This window comes from Schistocerca cancellata, chromosome 3 (assembly GCF_023864275.1).
Source record: "Schistocerca cancellata isolate TAMUIC-IGC-003103 chromosome 3, iqSchCanc2.1, whole genome shotgun sequence".
NCBI lineage: Eukaryota > Metazoa > Arthropoda > Insecta > Orthoptera > Acrididae > Schistocerca > Schistocerca cancellata.
The window spans coordinates 670,937,160-670,955,990 of NC_064628.1; positions in this window are offsets into that span (position 1 = coordinate 670,937,160).

Here is an 18,831-nt window from a genome sequence, read left to right on the forward strand (position 1 = left end):
TCGTAGAAAGCGGGAATGAATTTACATGGAATCACAATTACATAGTTGTAGAGGTATACATGTTTTTTATATTTTCGTGTATGATGCTACAGTATTTTTAGAGGTAAATAGGGATCGTTGTATGCCGTAGGGATAACAGGTGCATCGCAAAGTGCAACTGAAAGAGCGCAGAAACTGGAAACGTCTCGAAAGTTGAAGGAAACGGGACAGTACGCTTCTTATGGGGAAAAACGACTGAATTATAAACAGATTACCCGTGAAATTCTGGAGTTTTATAGACGAAACGCAGTGCCATGTCCAGCCACAGCGAACGGTGCCACCACTTTGACGAACTCCGCACAGACGCGGACGATATAGATCGTGTAGTCAAGATCTTGCACAATTTTCATCTTCTCCTGCAGGAGAGCTTCTGTAAAGTTTGGAAGGTAGGAGACGTGGTACTGGCAGAAGTAAAGCTGTGAGTACCAGGCGTGAGTCGTGCTTCGGTAGCTCAGATGGTAGAGCACTTGCCCGCGAAAGGCAAAGGTCCCGAGTTCGAGTCTCGGTCGGGCACACAGTTTTAATCTGCCAGGAAGTTTCATATCAGCGCACACTCCGCTGCAGAGTGAAAATCTCATTCTGGAAACAGGTGCTACCGTCTGTCATCGTAGCCGTGTCACTTTGCCATTAGTTCTGCTCGATACATATCGACCTTCCTGACTATATCATGTTTTCAACTGTGGCCAGCCCCAACGTTCAAAGAGTTATCGACATGTACCTATCACAACTTCCGGGCACACTCTACACTCTAGGCGCGCGCGCGCGCCCACACACACACACACACACACCACACACACACACACACACACACACTCCATCAGCACCTCGCCCCACGCTCCTGCCCATTGCCTATTGCATTGCGTTGCTCACCCATTGTCACGTTCACTGATGACAGACGCACTGGAAAATTATAATTACGTTGCGATTAACCTATTTTAAAATATCAGGTGTTTCAGTGAGTCCAAAATAAAATTCCCTAGGTCTGGTTGAGATTCATAGTAAAAATCGGAAATAATTATGAATTGAAACTTTCCGGCAGATTAAAACTGTGTACAGGACCGAGACTCGAACTCAGGAGCTTTGCCTTTCGTGGGCAAGTGCTCTATCATATTTTTTAAAAAATTTTTTTGATCTGATTTAGTTCGTCATTGATCGTTGTACTTGTTCAGGGCGGACGTCCCATGATGCTTTTACAAGTTCATCGTTAGGCACGACTCACGACCCATCCTCACAGCTTTACTTCCGCCAGTATAATCTTGCATTGTCCACAATGTCTCGCGAAACACTCGTTCGACCGATTCTTATGTATTACCACCTTGGGGCTTTGGCAGGCTGATAGAGAAGATCTAACGAAGAGCGGCGTGTTTCCTCACGGATTCATTTGGTAAGCGGATGAGGTTTACGAACAGGTTCGGCGAATGTCAATGGTAGACGCCACTGCAGATGAGCCGTTCATGTGCGAGAGACCTAACCTGTGAAATTCCGAGATCGTTATTGCCAAGAAGGGTCAGGGAACACTTTAAGTCCTGCCACACACAACTCACGAAAAGAACAATGATCTGAGTTTTTACAGCTCGTCCAAAGGTTTACACAGTGATTTTACAGTGAAACAGGAAAGGTCGCAAATAATTGTACCCTCCGCCACACACCGTTAGGTGGCTCGCCTAGTACGGATATAGAAATCTGTTCTGTGAACGATTATGGAACTGCTCTTTTGTCGTCTGGTGTCAGTTCTCACTGTACGTTGTTTGCTGTCAAAATAGCTGGAGAGAGTAATCAGATTGCACTTAAACGATTGGAAAGTACGTGTAGTTGTCGATTACCGACTCGAGTGAGTGATCGTATAATCTCAGATAGACGTTATCATTATTATTGGTACACTGATACCATTTGCACCAAAGCAGACTGTTGTGTCATCATGGAAAGCCGTTGTACACACTGCTGAGCATCGTCATCCCATGAACCAAACGCCTCCCTCACGGTTACCAGCATCTCTCACAGCTTGCTGAAGAGGTAGGCGACAGATCATCTTGATTTAATCTATCCAGCTGCTCACTGCTCTTCCACTCCTTCTCTTGCCGTTGATCTTCTCTTCCATGATTATTTTCTCTAGATTTCCTCCATCTCCTCTCACAGTACGGACAAAGAACTAAAGAATTCTTTGGTTGACACGAGAAGAAAGGGGAGCGGAGATACTGAGTTACTCTTTCGGTTTATTTATGCGTAGCGCCCTGGGCTATCAGCAAAGCCCAAATGTTTCAATACGCTGCTTTCCTCTGGCCTTGGAGGTCCATGCTTTGCAACTATAAAAAAAGGCGAAGACACGAGTGTTTCAATAAGGCGGACCTATGAGCCGGATCTTCGTGATGTTCGTTATCTCTTTGTTCTGCAATATCTTTTGAGATTCTTAATAGCTACTCGCCCTAGCGTGATCCATCTTCTTATGTCAACTTCACAGCCTCCCGTGTTGCTGATGAATGACCCAAAATAGATGAAAGAATGCACTACTTACAGATTCTTTATTCGACTTGTCAATCGAACCTGTGCTGTTCCATCATTTATCATAAGTGTGAACTTGCTGAGATTGATGTCTAATCCATATCATAGACTTACGTCGTTTAATTTAAATAGTAGCTCGGCAGAATAATCCTCGCTATTGGCTAAAAACAAATTTAATTAGTAGCTCGGCAAAATAATCCTCGCTATTGGCTAAAAGCACGGTGTCATCAGTAAATCGCATGATACGTAGCTTTATGTAATAGTTATGTCGACGGAATTTCAGTACTGTCTTCTCTTCAGTTACTGTTTGGTAGTTACAACCGTATAAAGTTTTCCTTTTAGTACCAGATGAAAGAATTAATTGCTTACCAACTGGAATTGTAACTCTTTCCTCCAACATAATCTTAAAAGCTACATTCGTCTATGTAATATTACCATTAATGCTTTAAAACTCTCTTTTCTTTTTAATGCAACAAGATTAAATACTGTGATAATTTTAGTCACTTACTGATAAAGACGAGAAATCCAGTCAGGCTTCAGCATACCTGCACTAATATTGTAGTGTTTTCAAGATACAGAAATATGTAGAAGTGAGCGGAATTAAGTTCACTTCAAGGGGTTGCGAAGAGACCACACTGATTCAGAGATCGCATATTCTAATTTTGTAGTGGCATGTGTGCTACATTTCCCTGGAACTTTACTGACACCCGACAATTGATGGGCGATAGAATAGGAGGATAAATGTAGCAGACACATTGATTGTATGGCAACCTGTAAAGTTCCAGGAAACTAGAGTACTTGCTGGACGGCAGAAGATGCGCAGCACACGCAAAACAAGATAGGCGAACGAAATCCTGAAATCCCCAGACACTGATGCTGCCCGTCAAACAGTACATGCCCCAGTAGCATCGTCTTTTCCACGACTAGAAGCATGAAAACACGGTTCCCAAAAGCTCGTCTCCGATACGCAATGGGCTATCATCTAGCAGTAACCCATGTAGTCTGAAGCAATATTTGTACTGAAGAGGACAGATGTTACAAGGATGTAAAGTCGGTTATTTCAACGCTCTTAGTATTGTACAAGATTACGTCATAGCGCATCTAGAACCATTTTAGTGAAAGATTGCAACGCTCTGTGCTTTTAGGTATTTCCAGCATAAGGGCATGTATTGAAAGACAACTATAACATATGCTCTTCCAACGACTAAATAAATACAAACAAAGTACTCGAAAATGTTAGTTGGTTTCATATTACCTCTTCTCTTGGATTATGATAGTACAGTCGTTATAATATTTCACTTAAACTTTGTTTGTCTAGCTTATAACCTCTGCCACGTTTTTAGTCTCTACAAAGAACCCCGGTATTCGTTTGGTAGCAATCAGAGTCGATCTGGGGCCATCCTGGAGGGACTGTGTAAGAGGTCCGAGCAGATGTAATTTCGATGTATTGCTCATGCGCTGCCTGCGATATGCAAGGTCTCTGACCAGAGAGCAGTGTTGACTGCAGTAGGAACTGTGTAGCTGTAGCAGTAAGTTGTTGCTAGTCTGGTCTGGGGTCTGCTCTGGTCTGGTCTGGTGTATCGTGTTGGCTGGCCCGGTCGCGGTGCAGCGATGCCGGAGCCTGAGTATTATTGTACAAGATAAAAAGCAGCCTCGCGCATATGTAGTAATGTTATCTGAAGTCGCATGTAAATGTTTTAAAACTCTCGTAATAATAATCTTCCTCATAAAAAGTAACTTTTAACAACCATTCATTTCAATTTAAAGAATTTACTAATTTCTCCCATCCATGATCATCCCGATTATTGCAATAGAAAAATCAGTTGCTTTCTTTCATAAATGACAGATAGGTCGGCCAGCATTGCACAGAGCTGTGCCGGAAAAATTTATTGTAAGAGCAGATATATCCGGCGACTTCATTGAGGTAAGAATTTTTCCTTTTTTTATTCAGAATGATCTTTCAGGGCCATGACGCAGCACTGCTGTCGCCCAAAATTTACCAGGTTAAATTCACAGTGAATTATTGAAAAGTCATAAGTGAGCGACAATTTAATTGAGAGGTTTAGGAATTTTTCTGTTTTGAGGTTACGCTAAATGTGAATGAATTTTGAGCTTAGATTAAATCAGAAACAATTTTGTGTGGAGGTCAATGTGAAAAGAATTTTGTAGGGAGGTTACAAATGAGAAAAGAATTTTGTGGGGAGGTTACACTAAATTAGAATCATACTCATATTATTATTTATTATATTTTTTGTGGGGAGGTTACAACTGCAACGAGGAAAAATTCTCGCTCCTACCGGAGATTGAACCCGAAATCACCGGCCGCTGTGACCGGGCGGTTCTATGCGCTTCAGTCCGGAACCGCGCTACTGCTACGGTCGCAGGTTCGAATCCTGCCTCTGGCATGGACGTTTGTTATGTCCTTAGGTTAGTTAGTAGTTCTAAGTCTAGGGGACTATTAATCTCAGATGTTAAATCCCATAGTTCTTAGAAGCATTTGAACCATTGTTGAACCCGAGATCTCCAGGGCCGGATTCTAGCACGCTACCCGCTAATCAAGAAGGTGTATCGTATTATTAACCGCGAAAACTGACACATCTTCAACGATCCACCGGACGCTATACGGCGAAGGGTACTTGGCATCATTAACTGATCCCCCATCCCTGTTCCATTTGCGAAGGGCACTTGGGTAGAATGATTATCGGTATACCCCTGTATTGGCTCTAATACCTCGTTGTGGTCATTTCACGAGAGGTATATGGAACATATACTGCAACGTGCTCTCTCGGAATTTCTGTGATGCAGATCACCTCTCTTGTCTGTAACTGGAGTTTATTGAGCATCCTTGTGCCGACTAAACGATGACGTGACGAAGCCCGCTGCTCCTCGTTGGGTCTTCTCTAGCTCTTCTATTAGTTCTGCCTGGTAATGGCTACAGAGTGTTGTGCAGTATTCAGGAACCGATCAAACATATGATCTGTAAGGCACTTCTTTCGCGGATGAGTTACATTAAGATTCGTCCTATGAATCTCAGCGCGACATTTGCGTTTCCTACTATCTGTTTTATGTGGTCATTCAGATGGTTACTCCAAGATATTTTACGATAAATACTGTATCCAGTAATTTGTCAAATGTTCAAATGTGTGAGAATTCCTAAGGGACCAAACTGCTGTGGTCATCGGTTCCTAGACTTACACAATACTTAACATAAATTATGCTAAGACCACCACACACACACATGCCCGAGGGAGGACTCTAGAGCGGCCGCGCAGTCCGTGACAGGGCGCCCTAAACCGCGCGGCCACTCCGCGCGGCGTAATTTGTCATGAATAGTATAACTGTACAGTAGTGGAATTCTTCCCCGAGGTATGCGCAATATGCTAAATTGACGAGGGCGTGCTGTTAAGTAGTGCCACCGATTCTTTTATGTGAAAATTCTTTAATTTTTTAAGTAAAACAAACGTTATTAATATGCTGCATCTTTCTTATTCACGTATACATATTTCTTTCGCAACATAGTCATCCTGGCTACGAACACATTTCTCCCAAAGAAAGGAATGGCTGTTGACACTGTCACTGTAGAATGTTTGCCATTGTCGACAGAGCTACCACCTCACCTCTGCTTTCACCGTTTCATCATTAAACTGAAGTCCTCGTAGGTGTTCTGTAATCTTTGGGAACAGATGAAAATCAGATCTGGCCAAGTCGGGAGTGCATGGAGGATGATCGATGACGTCGGTTTGTTGCAGATGTCGCAACGCTCGTGTGTGGTCTGCCATAGTCGTGCTGAAGGATGAGGTTGCTCCATGTGTAGACGAACTCCTTGAATTCGAAACTCGATTACAGCACGCTGTTTCTCAAGCACTGACATAGTTACTCCACACACCGCCGTGGCACACGCTACAGTTCGGAGCCCTCTAGCGGCAGAGGGCTGCAAATATGTGGACATGAAGAATAACGATGTAGACTTTTAATAACAATTGGTGTATTTTAAAATAGTAGTTTTTACATAAAAAATTGGGGGCACTACTTTCCAGTACGCTCTCATACTTACGTTGAAGCTCAACTCCCAACTGAATCATTCGTCAGTCATCTGCAACTCCTTTTGCAAGTCGTTACAGTCTTCTGGCGTTGATGCTTGTTACACGGGGTGCGTTTAATATGTAAAGTAACAGTTTTCCTTCTCGGCCAGTTTTGATTAAAAAAATGAAGAAACTTTTGTGGGACATCGTGCAATACTCCCGCTTCAGTCCCTATCGCTTCATGAAGTTACGAAAGATGGCGGCGCTGTACATAGCCTTCCGTGGGTAACTGAGGTTCATTCCAACCAGACAGCTATCACTGAGCTGCTTTTGGCGGAAAACCAGAATCGCAGACATTCATACGCGTTTTCAGAATATCCGCTGAGACCTGGCAGTGAACAAAAGCGCGATGAGTCACTGGGTGATGCGGCTATCATCTCCGCAACAACGTCACGCAAACCTATCCGATCTCCTAGGTACCGGTCGTCCACACACAGCTGTGACTGGTGCAATATTGGAACGTGCTGACACCCTCATTCGAGGTTCAAAATGGTTCAAATGGCTCTGAGCACTATGCGACTTAACTTCTGAGGTCATCAGTCGTCTAGAACTTAGAACTAATTAAACCTAACTAACCTAAGGACATCGCACACATCCATGCCCGAGGCAGGATACGAACCTGCGACCGTATCGGTCGCTCGGCTCCAGACTGTAGCGCCTAGAACCGCACGGCCACTCCGGCCGGATCATTCGAGGTGATCGATCGTTAACAATCAAACAACCCACTGCTCAACTGGACCTCTTGTTGGTAGTAGTGATACAATAGTCCATCAGTTGGGGTAATCAAATGTGTGTGCGCACTGGTTGCCTCTCCGCATAACAAAAACCATAAAGCACAACGTAGGATCATGTGCGCGGAATTGCTTTTGCGTTACGACGTTGATGATGACAAATTTATCGAACATCGTCTCAGGCCATGAAACAAGGCTTCATCACTTCGAACCGGGAGCAAACAGCAATCTATGGACTAGCGCCAGACCTCCTGTCCTCCGAGAAAAGGTTCAAAACCGCACCCTCAGCCACTCTGAAGTTTATTATGTTACCCTCGAAGAAACCACCTCAGCGTGTTTGTCGTCATAAAAATGCAAACTGATAAAGCACACAAGTCTGCGCACCAGAGGGTAGCTTACATAACTTCACTGGACTGTTCTTCCTCACCCACCCAGAGTCCGGATCTCACAAACTGACTTCCTTTTGTTTGCCCCAATGAAGGATGCACTCCGCAGCAAGCAGTACGTGGACGATGGGAAGGTTATTAACGCAGCAAGACATTAGCTACGACATGGACCAGCGGAGTAGTACCAGGCGGGCATACAGCATTGATCGGAGATTATGTTGTAGCCAAAAGACAGGAGAATAATACCGTGTATTGGAATCCTGATTAAAATCAATCTGTTGTCAGAAAAAAAGGTGTTGCATTACTTATTGAACGGCTGTCGTACACAACCACGTCATCTGCTAATACCCTTATGGAATTTGACATTTTCCGCTAGATCATTTACACATACCACAAACAGTAACCGTTCTATCACGTTTCCTTGGGGTATTTCTGAAATTACCATTAATCTGTCGATTTTGTTGCGTCAATAGCGACGTGTTGAGTTATATCTGCCATAAAGTCTTGAATCCAGTCAAAAATCTAATCCGAGGCACGATCATCTCGTATTTTTTGTCATTAAACGACAGTGCGGGCAGTGTCAAACGCCTTCGTGAAGTCAAGGAAGGCGGCATGAACCTGAGCTCCGATGTCTACAGTATTGGGATCTGACGGAGGAACAAAACGAACTGAGTTCGGCTTGATCTCTGTTTGTGGCCACCTTGTTGATATTTATAGATCTTCTTTCTCCAAAAACGTCATAACACCTGGGCACAAAGCATGTTCTATAATTCTACGACAGACCGGCTTCAGCGATATAGGCCTATAGTTATGTGCATCAATCCTTCGACTCTTCTTGAAAACGGGAATGACGTGCATTTTTTTCCAGCCGTCAGTTGCCCTTTGCTGCTCCACTTGTGAAAGTATACGACACTGCAACCAAAAACGATCCAGTGAGCATGGGTCGTAAACGACCCATTTATGAGATAATTACGAATGTGTGGTTCGGAGTCACGCTGTATCCAACATGAGATATTGTCCTAGCTAGGACAAACGTACATGAAATGTTATCTTTTCGAGCAAATCTCCATCTACGAGGGAAGTTCAATAAGTAATGCAACATATATATATATATATATATATATATTACTAAGTGCAGGTTGGTTTTATTCAAGATTCCAATACATCACATTATATCCCACATTTTGGCCACAAAACTCTACTTTTCAATATAAGCTCCGTTCAATGCGACGGCCATACATGTTACTGGGAGGGGCTGTATGCCTGCATGGTACCACTCCACTGTACATGGGACTAGGGAAAGGAAGGATTCGGCGTGGACAGGGTCTTACTCAGTTACCGTTGGTTGCCCAGTTTTTTTTTTAAATTTCTTTTTTAAATCACGTTCACTTTATTTGGAACCAGTTGCAATAAGGTTGACAATAAGGAACAATTATCAAATTTGACTGTTAAGACACAATGTCTAATAAAATTCTTAAGCAAGTTGCACTCACGGCTGAAGGCCTTATTGACCAGAAATTCAAATTATTTGTCGGCTGAAGGCCTGGATAGCAAATTCTTAAGAACAGTTAAATTTCTCCAAGCCATACTAAAATATTGTTTTTAAAAAACACAATCATCAAAATTTCACCATTGAGAGACAATATCTAATCAAAAATTCTTAAGGCAAATTGCATTCACAGCTGAAGGCCTTATTGACAAGAAATTCATATTACTTGGCGGCTGAAGGCCATACTAGCAATATCTCAAAATGAAAATATTTAAAAATACAAAATAATCATCACAATCCGATCAAACCAAGAGAGAAGTGAGCCTCAGACACTGCTGCAAGGATCGGCCTGGGAAAGTCACTCAACTTCGGAACCAATGAGACAGGCAGCCAAGAGTTGTATTTACTTAACCTGATAGCAACTCAAACTAGTGACAGTTTAAACGCTGACCGACACTCTCGCAAAATCTCCCTAACGTCTGACAACCAATACAACGATGGAATAACCCAGGCAAGGCGGAACCGGCGGACAGTGGTGCGTCTTCAGAATCCGGTGTTTAGAGCATCCAGAAGCAGAAGGAACCACTACGACCAAATCAGTCCAAAAGAAACAACATATCCGGACCACAGTCAAGGAGGCTGTCGAACTACACGCCTTACCGGACAGCAGCGGCAAGGCGAGGAGAGGAGAGGTACACTCTGCGAAAATACGCCAACCTCCAGGGTAAGTAACTGGAGAGCTAGCAGCCACTAGGCAGAAAAATACCGCTGGTTGAACTTCACCAATAAACACAAGGAATTCAATGATTAATAATAGGAAACGGAGGACGGCTAACTAATTTCGCCAAGTCCAAACACTCCACTCGTTGCTCTTTGTCTCAGGGACCCTGTGAGCAGCAACGCGCGAACAAACGGCGTGATCTCAAAATAGTGGAGGTATCAATACTGGGTTAATGTTCACTCAACTCAAACGTCGTGGGTCCGGTGGACAACGAGGTTGTGGCCTCCGCAACTGCAGCCCCTCGATCCGGCAGTGCCACTGTGCCGCCAGTGGTCCCGGCATGTCCTTGTGCTGCCTGACCTCACTGCTGCTCCGTCCCAACCCAACTCCACGACACACCCGACACAGAAACACTTCCAAACATAGTACCATGGTATAAGATATCGATAATCGCGGCTGCAGCTACTCGTGGACAGACACCGCTAGCAAACGTAATGGTGACAGTAAACACAAGAAGAAAACGAGACGCCACTATCTCTCGCTGCATCGATAACCTCCCAAATATCTACGTACTATTCCCTGCAGAGTACTTCACTGGGCCAAACACGTGGACATCGGAAGCTGCGACGTTCGTATTCTAGAGGGAATGAGGAAGAGCAGTCTAATGAAGTGTTGTGAGTGCCTCTCGGGTGCACAGATTTGTGTGATGCCTTGCATTGTAATGGAGAAGGAGAAGTTCGTCTTCATGTTGTGGCGACGAACACGCTGAAGTCGTTTCTTCAGTTTTCTGATGGTAGCACAATACACTTCAGAATTAATCATTGCATCAGGACGGAGAACATCAAGCAGAATAACCCTCTCAGAGTCCCAAAAGATTATCGCCCAGGCTTTACCGGCGGTGGGCGCGGCTTTGAACTTTTCCTTCGAAGGATAGTTGGTGTGCTCCCACTGCACGGACTGCCGTTTTGTTTCCAGTTTTACCCCGTGGTCTAGCGGGTAGCGTCTTTGATTCATAATCAAAACGTCTTCGGTCCCGGGTTCGATCCCCGCCACTACCTAAATTTTGATAAACAATCAGCATTGGCGGCCGAAGACTTCCGGCATAAGAAGTCAGCCTCATTCTGCCAACGGCCTTGTCAAAGAGGGCGGAGGAGCGGATAGAGGTTCAGGGCACTCTCTTGTCCTAGGGGTGGGAAATTGCCCCTACAGGCGGAAGAATCAGCAATGATCAACGACATGAGGATGCAGAAGGCAATGGAAACCACTGCATTAAAGACACGTAACATGTATCCACAGGACATGCGGCCTGTAGTTGGAGAAGTGTCATGATGATCTCTCCATTGGCAAAAGATTCCGGAATAGTCCCCCATTCGGATCTCCGGGAGGGGACTGCCAAGGGGGAGATTACCATGAGAAAAACACTGAATAATCAACGAAAGGATAACGTTCTACGAGTCGGGGCGTGGAATGTCAGAAGCTTGAACGTGGTAGGGAAACTAGAAAATCTGAAAAGGGAAATGCAAAGGCTCAATCTAGATATAGTAGGGGTCAGTGAAGTGAAGAGGAAGGAAGACAAGGATCTCTGGGCAGATGAGTATCGGGTAATATCAACAGCAGCAGAAAATGGTATAACAGGTGTAGGATTCGTTATGAATAGGAAGGTAGGGCAGAGGGTGTGTTACTGTGAACAGTTCAGTGACCGGGTTCAGTGCGGCTCTCGCAGCCGAGCGAAGCAGACGTGCGGTGTGTGCTCTCCGCTGTCAGAGAGAGCCCGCGCGCCTTGTTTACTTTCTTCGGCCGACACTAACGTGACGCCGTAGCGCTACAAGGCCATGGCAAACCAATACAGAAGATCAACCTTGAAATTCACCTTTCGGAACGACTTTACCCGACCAAAGGCGCTCGAGGTCGAACGCTTTTTAAAAGAGGAAGCCAAGATCCCGGCTGCCGACATTGTCGGCATTCACTTTTCGATCGTCAGTAGCACGGTCTATGTAAAGCTCATCAACGAAACTACATGCGACAAGGTGCTTCGTGAGATGAAACAAGAACCCCGCTTCTGCCACGCAGATGGCAATGTTGGCAACGTCGAGGTCGGCCACGCCGCAATTGGACTGCGGACTATCCGCATATTCGAACTTCCATTTGAACTCCCGGCGGCAGATGTTGTAGCGGCGCTCCGCCCCTACGGCACGGTACACGAACACGTGGCTGAAAAATGGACCCAGTTTAAGACATATCCAGTACTCAATGGAGTACGCCAAGTGCGCATAGATCTCCAACGACACGTGCCATCCTATCTACAGATAGGAGGATGCCGGGCCATAGTTATTTATGACGGCCAGCCGAAGACGTGTTCCGGATGCGGCAAAGAAGGACACCTTCGTTCCGAGTGCCTCCAGCGTCGGATCACACAACTCCCACCGAAGGACGTTGCACCACCAGCGGCGAAGACTATTCTACCCGTGACTTACGCGGCGGCGCTCACGACGTTCTCCACACAACAGACACGGCCGACCGCTTCAGCGGTACAAGAATCACTTTCCACGGACAAAAACCTGGATGATCCGCCGACCTGGCCAGTGGTGGAAAATAGTACTACGACTCTGGAGCTACCGAACGCGACAGACATTGACGCCGGCAAGATGGCAATTGATTCCCTTATTGTACCGACCGAAGCGTTTGTTCCGGCGGAGCGTGAGTCAGTGCCGGCTTCTGACAATGAAGGTCATGTACGGAAACAGCGATCACCGAAACGCCGAAAGCGCCGTCGTCGGACCGTGTCGGAACACAGCGGTTCGCATTCGGCCGGGGAAGAACAACTGACCACTCAAGAAGCCAGCCACTGACTCCAACCTTGCAGAACAGACAGAAAAACATGCAGCTTTCGAACATCAGCCCATTGACAGAAACAGTGAGCAGCGGGAAGGTACCAGTGCAGGCAGCGAAGTCGCCCGGTCCCTTACTACCGAACATTCCGAGGCTATGGAACATGAACAGACATCCGCGCCCGCTTCGTGGGCCGAAGACGTCGAGACACAAGATCCCGACCCGCGGCCAGCTGAGGCGCCGCCGGATCATGCAGCATAAGCAGCACAAGGAGGACCGCGTTTGGCGGGGGGTGACATCACTTCCGATGTTCGCTTCTCTCCAACTTCAACATGGATAACCTCGCCCAAACAACGCGTTGCCAGGCTTACCGCCTGGCGACAATGAATATCAACATGATCAGTTCTCCTGTCAAGATCCAACTTTTGAAAGAAACCATACGAGCCATGGGAGTTGACTTTGCTTTCCTACAAGAAGTGAAAACGACTGCACTCCCGCACTTTTACGGTTACGCCACACATGTTACGCCCGGTAGCCCTGCAGACACCGGAGTGGCAATATTAGTGCGTGAAGGTATTGAAGTTACCGACGTCACGTTTCTTCCCTCCGCGCGAGGAATAGCATTTACGGCACTCAACACACGATTCATTAATGTTTACGCGCCGTCGGGTACCACAAAACGTCACGACCGCGCCAGATTCTACTCCACAGATGTCGCTCCCCTTTTCCTTGGACGATACGACCACAGCGTCTTCGCCGGCGATCTTAATTGCGTACTTCACCCCAAGGACCAAATCCCACATTACATGCCTTGTCCGGAACTGGGTGCGATGATCCAAGAACTTCACTTGTGCGACACGTGGGAAAAAGTCCACGGTAACCGCTCTGGCCACACTCATCTTACCAGTCATTCGGCCAGCCGACTTGACCGCATATATGTGTCACAAGATCTCACACAAGGTGTGGTGGACGCCGAATTATGGCCTCAAGCCTATTCCGATCACAGTGCCTATATCTGCACTATACACCTACGCCCCCAACAAGTCTGGCGCAGCAATGGCTTTTGGAAGCTCAACATAACTCATCTCCAGGACCTGGATTGCCGTCGGCAAGTTGCAGCAACGTGGACTGACTGTGAACGCCGCCACCCACGATACACCTCGACCCTGGAGTGGTGGCTCCTCTGTGTCAAACCAGCAATCCGTAGGACACTTACGCGATATGGCAAGGACGTGACTGCGTGGCATCGACAGACCCTCGATTTTTACTACGCGGCACTCAGGGACCTCGACGCCTTACCCCCTTCCCCGGAGAGACAACATGACCAAAGCAGAATCAAGGCTCACATACTATCATTGACGAAGCGTCGACTAGAAGGTGCAGTAGTCCGCTCGCGACGGCACGACCGAACGGTTGCAGAGGAACCCACTATGCACCACGTTGTGGCGGATAAGCGCCGACAACGCCAACATTTAATCACACAACTCAGGACACACGACGGTCGCTTATGTACGACCCAAGCAACCATAGTAAAGGCGGTGGAGGATCATTTTCGTCATCTTTACAAGGAAAGAACCGTCAATGACGAGGCCACTACTGAAGTGTTACAGCAGGTAACACGTACTATCGACGAGGCTACCGTGAATGCACTAACAGAGGAAATCTCACTCGAAGAAGTCGAAGACGCCGTGGACAAAGGTGCGGCCAATAGGTCTCCTGGACCTGATGGATTGCCCATCGAATTCTACCGGACTTTCCGTGACATCATGATGCCTCGCTGGGTTATAATGTTCCGCGAACTTATGTCTCCAGACTGTATTGTGCCGCCAGCGTTTGTAGAAGGTCTCCTCATACCAGTACACAAGCCAGGTGGAGGGCTATCGATTAACGACTATCGGCCGCTTACAATGCTGAACGCCGATTACAAGATTTTCACCAGGATTATGGCGAGCCGTATTAAGACGACTTTGCCGATGATCCTCGCTTCAGAACAGACGTCGCATGGGGGAGAAGCCAACATACACATGGCCACCGGTGACTGCAGGGACTTAATAGCGATCGCTTCTGCGTGCCGTCTGAGAGCGGCGATCGTCTCCGTCGATTTCAACCGCGCCTTTGATAGAGTGCACCACAACTTCCTCCTACGAGTGATGGACTGTATGGGATTCCCCTCGGGTCTCATCGACACCCTACGGCGTCTTTGGACCGCAGCCAGCTCACACGTCCAGGTCAATGGAAGGACGGTAGGACCAGTACCCATTAAGAGGTCTCTACGGCAGGGTTGTCCCCTTTCTACCTATCTTTATGCAATCGCACTCGAGCCACTCCTAGGGGGCCTTAACCACCGCCTATCTGGCATCACGCTGCGGGACGTCACCTTTCGCTATAGGACATACGCTGACGACCTGCTACTGCTGGTTCGTTCCAATGACGAAGTTCAAAGCGTACTAACCTGGATTGAGCGATACGGACAGGCCGCAGGCAGTCTTCTGAACATCAACAAGTCGGCGGCGTTGGACATTGGGCGTGGTCTCGGACCGGAAGCCCTCGCTCCCCTCCCAACAGTTTCTGATCTGCGATATTTGGGAATCACGTTCAAGAAAGATGTACGTAAAACAGCTGCAGCAAACTACCGACGGTTATTACAGATCATACGCGCAATGGTGCGACAGAACCTGCTCCGGGACTTGAATCAGCTACAGCGTGTTGAATACCTGAACCTCTACGTAGCATCAAAACTCAACCACGTGGCACAGGTCCTGCCACTACCGCTGCAGATAGGTCGCCGGCTTCAGGCGACCTTCAGTTACTACGTTTCCGCAGGTCATATCTTTAAAGTACGATACGACACTCTTACCCTCCCAGTGCACAAAGGAGGGCTGGGATTGGTCAACGTCAGGGCGAGAGCAGCTGCCCTTTACATGAGCAACATGAGGAAACGATGGAAAAGTCAATGTACCTCTCTCACGGTCGTTTACCACAGGTTCTGATGCCAGCCTCTAACGTCCCGCCGGTGTCGGTTGCGCACATCGCACCACAGCTCTCCCATGTGTCGACCTTCATTCTTGATTACAGCTATGTCAGCTCGAACCTCTCCGCCACACGTCCACCAAAGGCGAAAGATTTTTATACCAACCTTCTGCGGGCTGTTCACCATAACGTGGTGGAAAACAAGTACCCTACGGTTCACTGGCCAAGAGTGTGGAAAACGATACACCACCACTTTCTGTCATCCACGGTGCGTTGCAAGTGGTATTAGATCGCCAACAAAAAATATGCCACACGCCAGCGACTTCACACTATTGGACTGGCAGACTCCCCTTATTGCCCAGATTGTCACCTTTTGGATACCGATGAACATCGTTTTACTTGCGCATCATCGTCCGGAGTTTGGCGACTAACACAGAAGATATTGGCTTGTTACCTCCGGGTCACACCTGATATGATTGACCCTCAGACCCTACTCTGTCCCGATGAAACTTACTTTCCGGCTGCAAAATATCATGCGCTTACATGGTTCAAAGGACTTACCGTCGCCTACATCTTTAGCGACGGAGAGAAAGAGCAGCTTGATTACTGGTGGTTCCTACAAAATGCTCACAATGCCCTCGAACGCACACCGAAATACCGTATGCTCTTCGCAAATTATTTACGCAGCGTTTTCGTTAACCCCCCACTCAGCTGGGGAGTGCCAGGCTGTGGTTAATGTGCTGTGCCGCATCACACTAACGGCTCAACGTTCTGCCTTGTCAGCCATGACCAAAGGAAGAGACAAGCTGCTGCAAGGATACTGTTTTCCTTGAGGCACTAGCGAAGCAGAATGCCTCCGTTGCAGATGCCCTTCAAAGGCGCTATTGGAGATTTCAGATAACGATGGCGAGGCTCCAAGTGGAACCAGTTACATTATTGAAGAACCTTTTAGTTAGAATTACATCAATGGTTTATATTTTTATTTTTTTGATTACTCTTTTATGCCACCTTTGTTGTTGTAACACTTACTTGTAACACTTAGTTACTAGAATTCTCATTTGTACATGCTCCCTAAATGTAATCATATAAAAACAAAAAGTGGCAACGGATAGCCCTAATCTTGATTCCCATACTTCCCCTGGTCTATAGGCAGCTCTCTGGGGTGGGTTTACTCAGGAGCCAACGCCTGAAGTGGATCAGATTTTTTTGTTATAGGATGACAAGTGGCGGTGGCACTTAGGTTTTTATTTTTTATTTTTTATTTATTTATTTATTAAAAAAGGGGGTAGCGTCAAAAAATAAAAAATAAAATAAAAAAAATACACCGGTAAAAAAAAAGCGGGTAGCGTCTTTGATTCATAATAAAAACGTCTTCGGTCCCGGGTTCGATCCCCGCCACTACCTAAATTTTGATAAACAATCAGCATTGGCGGCCGAAGACTTCCGGCATAAGAAGTCAGCCTCATTCTGCCAACGGCCTTGTCACAGAGGGCGGAGGAGCGGATACATGTTCAGGGCACTCTCTTGTCGTAGGGGTGGGAAATTGCCCCTAAAGGCGGAAGAATCAGCAATGATCAACGACATGAGGATGCAGAAGGCAATGGAAACCACTGCATTAAAGACACGTAACGTGTATCCACAGGACATGCGGCCTGTAGTTGAAGAAGTGTCATGATGATCTCTCCATTGGCAAAAGATTCTGGAATAGTCCCCCATTCGGATCTCCGGGAGGGGACTGCCAAGGGGGAGGTTACCATTAGAAAAACATTGAATAATCAACGAAAGGATAACGTTCTACGAATCGGGGCGTGGAATGTCAGAAGCTTGAACGTGGTAGGGAAACTAGAAAATCTGAAAAGGGAAATTCAAAGGCTCAATCTAGATATAGTAGGGGTCAGTGAAGTGAAGTGGAAGAAGACAAGGATCTCTGGGCAGATGAGTATCGGGTAATATCAACAGCAGCAGAAAATGGTATAACAGGTGTAGGATTCGTTATGAATAGGAAGGTAGGGCAGAGGGTGTGTTACTGTGAACAGTTCAGTGACCGGGTTGTTCTAATCAGAATCGACAGCAGACCAACACCGACAACGATAGTTCAGGTATACATGCCGACGTCGCAAGCTGAAGATGAACAGATAGAGAAAGTGTATGAGGATATTGAAAGGGTAATGCAGTATGTAAAGGGGGACGAAAATCTAATAGTCATGGGCGACTGGAATGCAGTTATAGGGGAAGGAGTAGAAGAAGAGGTTACAGGAGAATATGGGCTTGAGACAAGGAATGAAAGAGGAGAAAGACTAATTGAGTTCTGTAACAAGTTTCAGCTAGTAATAGCGAATACCCTGTTCAAGAATCACAAGAGGAGGAGGTATACTTGGAAAAGGCCGGGAGATACGGGAAGATTTCAATTACATTACATCATGGTCAGACAGAGATTCCGAAATCAGATACTGGATTGTAAGGCGTACCCAGGAGCAGATATAGACTCAGATCACAATATAGTAGTGATGAAGAGTAGGCTGAAGTTCAAGACATTAGTCAGGAAGAATCAATACGCAAAGAAGTGGGATACGGAAGTACTAAGGAATGACGAGATACGTTTGAAGTTCTCTAACGCTATAGATACAGAAATAAGGAATAGTGCAGTAGGCAGTACAGTTGAAGAGGAATGGACATCTCTAAAAAGGGCCATCACACAGGAAAGGAATTCGTGGCGGGCCGCATCAATCAGTCTCGTAATGTGCAAGCAATTCCGCACAGACGGCCGTTCGTTGCTCTTTGTGGGCTTCGGTTAGGCGGCTAGGAAGCCAGCGGGCACACATCTTTGAGTACCCCATCTGATGTCAGCACTACCAGCAGAGACGTCCAGTTGAGCAGCGAGGTGTTTGATTGTAATTCGTCGATTACCTCGAATGAGAGTGACCGCTCGTTCCAACATTGCAGTAGTCACAGGTCTGTGTGGCCGGCCGGCATGCTATATCGGACAGGTTTGTTTGACCTTGTTGCGATGATGAAAGGCGCATCGCTCACGGACTCACCGTGCTTTTGTTCACTGCCAGGCCGCTATACACACACTGCAAGCACG